Source organism: Arachis ipaensis, chromosome B07 (assembly GCF_000816755.2).
Source record: "Arachis ipaensis cultivar K30076 chromosome B07, Araip1.1, whole genome shotgun sequence".
Taxonomy (NCBI): Eukaryota; Viridiplantae; Streptophyta; class Magnoliopsida; order Fabales; family Fabaceae; genus Arachis; species Arachis ipaensis.
Genome location: NC_029791.2, coordinates 124,543,294 through 124,550,749, shown reverse-complemented (window position 1 = coordinate 124,550,749; position 7,456 = coordinate 124,543,294).

Genomic DNA, 7,456 nt, shown 5'->3' with positions numbered 1-7,456 from the left:
TTTATTTTATTTTATTTTATCTTATTATTTTCGATTTAGGTTGATTTCTATAAAGTATTTACTCTTACACTAGGCCTAGTAACCGCGATTTGCGGTCTAGGTCGCAAATCGCGGGAACACCCGTCTTTCGAGAGAAAGTAGAGACCGAACAACCGCAAATCGTGGGATCATCCGTCTTTCGAGGGAACGCGACGACTCAACGACCGCGATTTACGGGTCCAGACGCAAATCGCGGTCGAACCGTCTAACTAAAGAAGAGAAAAGAACGTGTGTTTGCAACGGTTTGATTAAGCTTGAAGTGAACTTTATTAATTTTGTGGTTTCGTTGAGTTTCATAGTAGGTTTCTCCAAAGTTTGTGATTTTATTTTAATTTTGAGTAATTTACAAATGAATTTTATTTATCTTTTATACCCTTTCTACGAGTGCGTAGTACTTTGTTTATTAGTTAGAACGAACCATCTTTCTTTCGAATCTAGTACACTAAAATTAATAACCTCTGAGTAATTAGGCTAACCAAATAGGCCTCCGTACTGAAATCGTACCTTTCTCTCACAACTTCACATCTAATAGATCGTAGCACAAAAAAAAAAAAAAGACTGTCGTGCTCACTTCCTACCATGATTCCCTGTTCTTATACCTAACTAACCTCAAGTAAAATCGTGTTTACTTCGATGATCTCTCTGTGTTAAAGTTATATAATACCGTTTTGATGTTGCTAAATCCGTTGAAACACTATAAACCCCTGAATTTATGTTAGTTCATGGTTTCATTCCTTATACCTCCATCACGTTTTAGGGGATCAAGACACTTTTTTAAATTATCTAAATAACTACTATTACAGAACTAACTAGATCCTTACTAACCCGTTGGAAAGTGTACCTGGTTATCTGCTTTCTCTCTATGGGATTAGTTCCTCCCTAATCTATGTCACTATCGTCCTCGCATCACCTCCCTCTATATATTACGTCGCCACCAATTTTCCGAACAATTTTTATCAAGTATAGTGTAAGGTGATGAAGAACTGTGGCTTGGTGGTTCCACCAACTCGTTCTCTGCGAAGTTTAAAGTTCTTGTAACTACGCTTTCTTCACTCCAATTCGTTTAATAACTTCTGTGAACCTCCTATCTCCACCTTCCTAGAGGTTACATACAAAACCGTGTTTTTGAATTTCTTACGTCTGTGTTTAACAAGGTAACTGTTTCTGTTTTATTCTAGTTAAGATTTATTCTTTATTAACTACTATAAAACTACTTCGATCTTCTTAACTCTCCGCGTTCTTGAGTACCCTCTTCCCTCTAACTACTTGATCTTCGGATTGATCTTCACCGCATACTCTCCTTTCTTTCAATTACCTCTCTCTTCAGCTCCACGTTTACCGATTTTCTTCCCCTAGCGTTGTGTTATAAAAAGTGGTCTTTAAAGTACGATCTTTGACCTTTTTATTTAATACCCCTGATCGTTCCCTACTACCACGCTAACAAAGGTGGGGCCTCCCGTAACGTTTTCATCATCTTCCTATGAAGGCCCTGTAGAAGAGAAGATGTTTAGTTCGACCGGGATTACTCAAATATCCTCTTAAAGTTGGATGCCAATGTCGAAGTTACTTGACATCTAACAACTCTAAACATAGATACCTCCTTTGATTCTTTCGTTGAAAATTACGGACAGGATGGTCACGAGGTCCTCTACTACCAAAGTACCGTTTCAAGAAAGTTATGATAACCCTTCACCAACCAATGTTACACATGTTCCGACAGATTTCAAAAAAAAAAATTTCACCATCTTAAGAATTTTTGAAATTGGTGTACGTTTAAACAGATTAAGGTTTTCGGAAACTACGTTTTCTGTACTGTGTCCACTCTGGATATTTAGATAGAAGCCACAAAATATTTTAATAGAGGTTTTAATATCAAGTATCTTACGTTCAATACGACTTATTCTAACACTCGAACTTAGTTTCACGAAAAAATTTTCCATCTATTAAAGTCTATCATAGAAATAACGAGTACTTACATACGTGATAGACTTTTTATTTTTCTCTCCAATCTCAAACTGTGCAGCTATTTCAAACTGTACTCATTACGTATACTATCTCAGCTTACTTTAAAAAATACCAAATACTACCTTTTCTACCCAAAACTAGTATTTACTTAAAGAACTTAATCCCTTGGACAGAAATGACAAAAAATAAGACAAGAGCACCTTCCAGTTGGCATACTGAAAAAATCCGGTAGATCCTCTTAAGTTGTTCTACTGGGGAATAGTGGCATAGAGAGAGATTAACACGTCTTCCAGAAAAGATAAATGATGTGTTCTGTTTTATTTTGTCATGTTAAGTTCTTTAAGTTTATGTATCTTTATCAAGTAGTCAATTAGTGAATGAAAGACGTCTACTGAGATATGAAAAGTCGTTCCGAAAGAGTCTCAGCACGTTGTTATAGAATTGGGAGGAGGTTGTTATACTTTCATAGTCACCTGCTTTTTAGTTAGAGTTGCTTAGTTATTAAAAAAAGTCATTATTATGTGGTGGAGTTAATTCTCTTCTTAATCGACGTGTTAATGTTTAGTTAGTGTATTCTCGTGTCCTATTTATAGACCCGAATGAAAAGTAACAGGTCGCCAGATTCTTCCGGTGTAAACCTGAATAGTTCTTTTTTTATATCTTTTCTCATGTTCGTACCTTTTTTTTGAAAGATAGTTGACCCTCTTCCGTTTAAAACTATTTTCGTTATCTTTTTTGCCAAGACTATATGTGGAACAGAATAAAATTTAACGGACTATTGGACGATCTACAATAGGTATCTTAAGAGTTAGTTAAGATCACCTCTGTCTTTTACTATCTTTCTTTTTACTGGATCTAGTCAACCCTCTTCTACTAATCTGGTTTTGGTCTTCTTCCGAAACCTAAGTTTATAAATTCTCGGGTGTTAGATCGAAATAACCTCTTCGTTAAGACCTCACACAATGTTTTGATTTATTAAACAACCTAGTTGACAACTTACCGTTCATAAAGTCCGAGTTAAGTTATGAATATCACCTCTTTTTAAGAATCAGTAGAATCCCCACTGTCTCAAATGAGCTCCCGTCTTCCCACCATCTTTTTCCTGAGTCTACCTCACAATCATGACCTCTGTTACACTTCTAAAAGTTACTAGATACTGAGGAGAGTGGAATGGGAAAACAATATTTGTAGGGATTAATATGGGTAGAACCTAGGATATCTCAATTTTTAAATAACGGTCATCTAGCATTAACCTTAACCGGTGATGAAGTTTTGGATAAAGAACAACTTTAACACCTTTCCTATTTCCTTCAAAGAAACTTATCGAGACCCTAACTGTTTAACCATACCAGAACCTTGTTTTTACCTATCATACTACATCTATTTTATTAATTTTTAAGTACAAACAAAATCTTTTAGGTTTAGAATTTATTATTTTATTTTAGTTTCAAATCAAATTAGGTTAGATATAAAAGGGAAAGGATTCAACCCTGAAGAATCTTTTGACTTTGGCACTTTCACATTTTCGGAACCCTAGCTTTCTCTCGAAGTCATGAACCACTATGTAAGAACCGCGAATCAATTAGCTAATTAATTAACGTAAAATAATAATAATTTAATTGTCCGAAATAGGTTCAAAATTTTAGAATATTAATTAGAAAATATAAATATGATATTTGGACTCAGTAGATTTTTTCTGAGTTGAAAAATGTAATTTTCTTCGGAAAATCACATAAAAGCGCGTACCGGTAAATTAACCGGCAGTACCGGCCTAAATCTGTCCGATACTGTGCGAGAATGGTAAAAAATGTAGAAAAACTTAGGAAAATAATTAAAGTTAAAAACCGGGCACTAATTCTAAAGGTTTGGCCCAAAGTCGGGCCAAACGGACCAAAAACACTAACAGGTTGGACCGAGCCCAAGTTGGGCCCAAACCCGACATATATAAGTTCATTAAAAGAACTCATTCAGCCTCATTTTACACTCAAACACACCAAACACAGCTGCAAGTTGAGAGTGAAGAGGGGAGAAGAGTTACTATTCACTCTCTTCTTCAATCCATCATATCTCGAGGTATGGTACTCCGATTCGCGTGCCATCAGCGGATACACGAAGCTCTCGTCGAGCCCGTCACTTCTAGCTAAGAATTGTGGTAAGCTTCTTGAAATTTTTTGTCCAGTTTCAATCCCTTGTGAAATTCAAAAATTTGGTTTTGATTTTGAGCGAAATCTTGTGTTTTTGGGTGTTTAGGTACACTCTAGCACTTGATTCCTATTGGATTTTGACTCAATCAACGTTGGGCAAGGTGAGTTTATTCTTAACTCTTGTAAAATTTTGATTATGATAAACCCTAGGTTGATTAGCTATGAATTATGTGAATATAGCTTGAATTCGTGTTATATGGAGAATGTTGGTGACTTGATTGAGTTTGAGAGAGCTTATGGAAACTTGGTGGAGTCAATTTGGTGATTTAGTGCATATTGGGAATTGGCCAAGGTATGGTTTTTGTTTTCTCTATGTAATATATAATATTTTTGGAAACTTAGGCTAGTGACCCATAGGGTAGGTTAGATTGAATTGGTTGTTGAATTTGTTGAATGATGATGTATGATGATTTGATGACTTTTGGTTATTTTAATGGAAGTTGGTATTGATGTTGATAAATGATGTTGGATGTTGAAATTGAAGTTGATTTCTCATGATTAGTGGTAATAGAATGATGATTGATGAGTTTGTTATGTGAGAAATGGTTTAAAGTGATATAATTGATAATTGGGTTTGAGAATTTGATGATATGAGTGGTGGAATATGATACACATGGTGAGAACTGATGTGAGTTGAAGTTGGTGTGGTTTTGGTTGAAAATTTTGGTAAGTTGAGAATTTAGTGAACTTTGGTAAAAATAAATTTTTGATGAACTTCAATGGATCATATCTTGAGCTACAGTTTTTGAAATTCAATGTATTTTATATCAAATTAAAGATAATTTAAAAAGCTTTAAAATGGTATAAATTTTGTAGAAATATGAATTTTGTAGAGAAAGATATGATCGTTGAAATTTGGTGTCTGAAATCTGAATTCTGTGAATGATGCAGAATTTTGTGGTTTCTGGTTTGTGTGCACACGCACACCCTTGTGCGCACACACATAAGGGGATATGGCTACTGTTGGAAGCGCTAGCACGCTCTGTGCGCACACACAACCAACGAAGTTTTGCAAGCTGTGCGCACGCACATGATGGAAGGTGCATTCTGTTGAGGGCGTTCGCACGCCTCGTGCGTATGAGCAGAATGAAAATTTTTACTTACTGTGCATACGCACACCTCTATGCGTATGCATACTTCTTGAAAATTCCTATGGGCGTGCGTACGCACAACCCTATGCGTACGCACACTGCCCTGTTTTTTAATAAAAACCTTGTTTTTAACTGTTTCACCTTCCCGGCAAGCTTGTAAACTTCCGTGACACTTATCTAAGATTCCTTGGCCTATTTTTGGATGTCAAAACATAGAGAAGGTCCTAGGTGAATTTAATTCGGTACTTCTGGTAAAAAGTTAGAGAACAGAGGCTTAGGTTTCTGGTTTATTGAAGACGGATTTGCTGAGAGAGATGACGAAGTACTGTAATAACGATTGTTATAAAGAATTGTGGAAATTATGAATTGACAGTAGTGAGATGAGTCTGGAACTCAGAATGAAACTTATGAATTGACAGTGGTTGAGATGAATCTGAGACTCGAAATGCAATGATGAATTATTGATATACTAAAAAATGATTTTTCTGAAAACCATTGGATTACTGTTATATACTGAGAACTGTTGAGACGCTATGCGCCTGACAGGGACGGTTTGGTTGGATCCCGCCTATCGAGGTCGCAGCGGCGGCGTAAGGGCGGTGGTTCGTCCCGCTTATGTTGAGATGTGAGGTCTGTGGCAGAGTATCCCGCTCGCATCCTTTCGGAATCACAAGAGTGTGCGCAGGCACTATATCCTTGGACCGTGGGCCGGGGCACGATCTCCCTAGGGGGTACCCATTGTATTCGTGATCGAAAGGCGACGTCTCCAAGGAGATGTGTCGAGTTGGCAGTTGAACCGACAATGTGATATCACAGCCAATAGGACAGGCATTCATCATGTGCATCTTCTATCTGTTTGTTTGCTTTTCCGACTTGAAATTGCTTGCCTAATTGTATAACATGATTAATTGCTACTTGAATTTCTTGACATACATGCTATACTTGTGCTTTACTTGCATTGTTATTACTTGTGTTTTCTACTGGGATTGAGGAGGTTCGGAAGGCGGTGGCGATGGGATCGCATGGCGGATAGGCTGGCGAAGGCTGTGGGAGAGCGGAGAATTGTTAGAGTAGAAATCCACTAAGTTAGATTACCCTTTTTCATTGTGGTTTTAAAGTTAATGTTTTTAAAGTTTACTTATGCTTAAGCCTGAATCTCATGATGGATATGAAGCTCTAGGATTGCCTCTGGCGTCCAGGAGTCTTATATCTTATATCACTGGGCACTGTTACCATATTGAGAACCTCCGGTTCTCATTCCATACTCTGTTGTTGTTTTTCAGATGCAGGTAGCAACCCACCTAGGTGAGTTGCTTTGATGGTGTCAGAGCGGAGGATCCCTACTATGTTTGGAAGTCTTTTGATTTATTTTGTTTAGTTTCTCTCGATTTTGTATTTATCTTTGCCTTAGAGGCTTACTTTGAGAGAGATATTTTGTATAAGCTGTTTTACTTTCAAAACTCTGTATGTCTGTATATACTAGTCGGCTTAAACTCCGCGAGCTGCGGCTAGTGTCCTTTGACTATTATACCTATATTTTGTTATCTTATATCTTTATCTTGTGCCTCGATTAGTGTAGCTTCGTGTGAACATTTTGCGCTTTTCAAACGCTATTTTTGAGCTTAATCCTTCATCGGGCTTTTAGAATATATTATTTCCTTCTATATAAACATGTACAAGCTTTAGAATTGTCGTAACCTCTGATTAACCTTTGCTTTACGGCATGAGGTAAGGCTTAGGGTAATTAGGGTGTTACAAACTAAACCTCCTTGGTTAATTTTAGAAGCTCTCTTTATTTCTATGGATTAAGTCTATTATTGTTCTATTTTAATTAATGTATTGATTCAGTTTTAAGGATTACTTTCGTTCTTCATCTTATGAATCTGGGTAGATCGGAAGAATAACCCTTATTCTATATGCGTTCTTGTGATTCTTGGAAGAGTTATCTCACTTGAACACTAACATCCCAAATTGCTAATTACTTGGACTTAACAGGATACGTGACATATAATCCTCTTATATTTGGGTAATTAGGGTTTTTGTGGTTATTAAACTAGAATTGAACCTAACTCTCTACTCTATATTAAGTGACTAAGACATTAGCGGTTGATTAGATTAGAGGAGAGTAAATCGCTAAGGAATTAGGGTTTAGTTAAT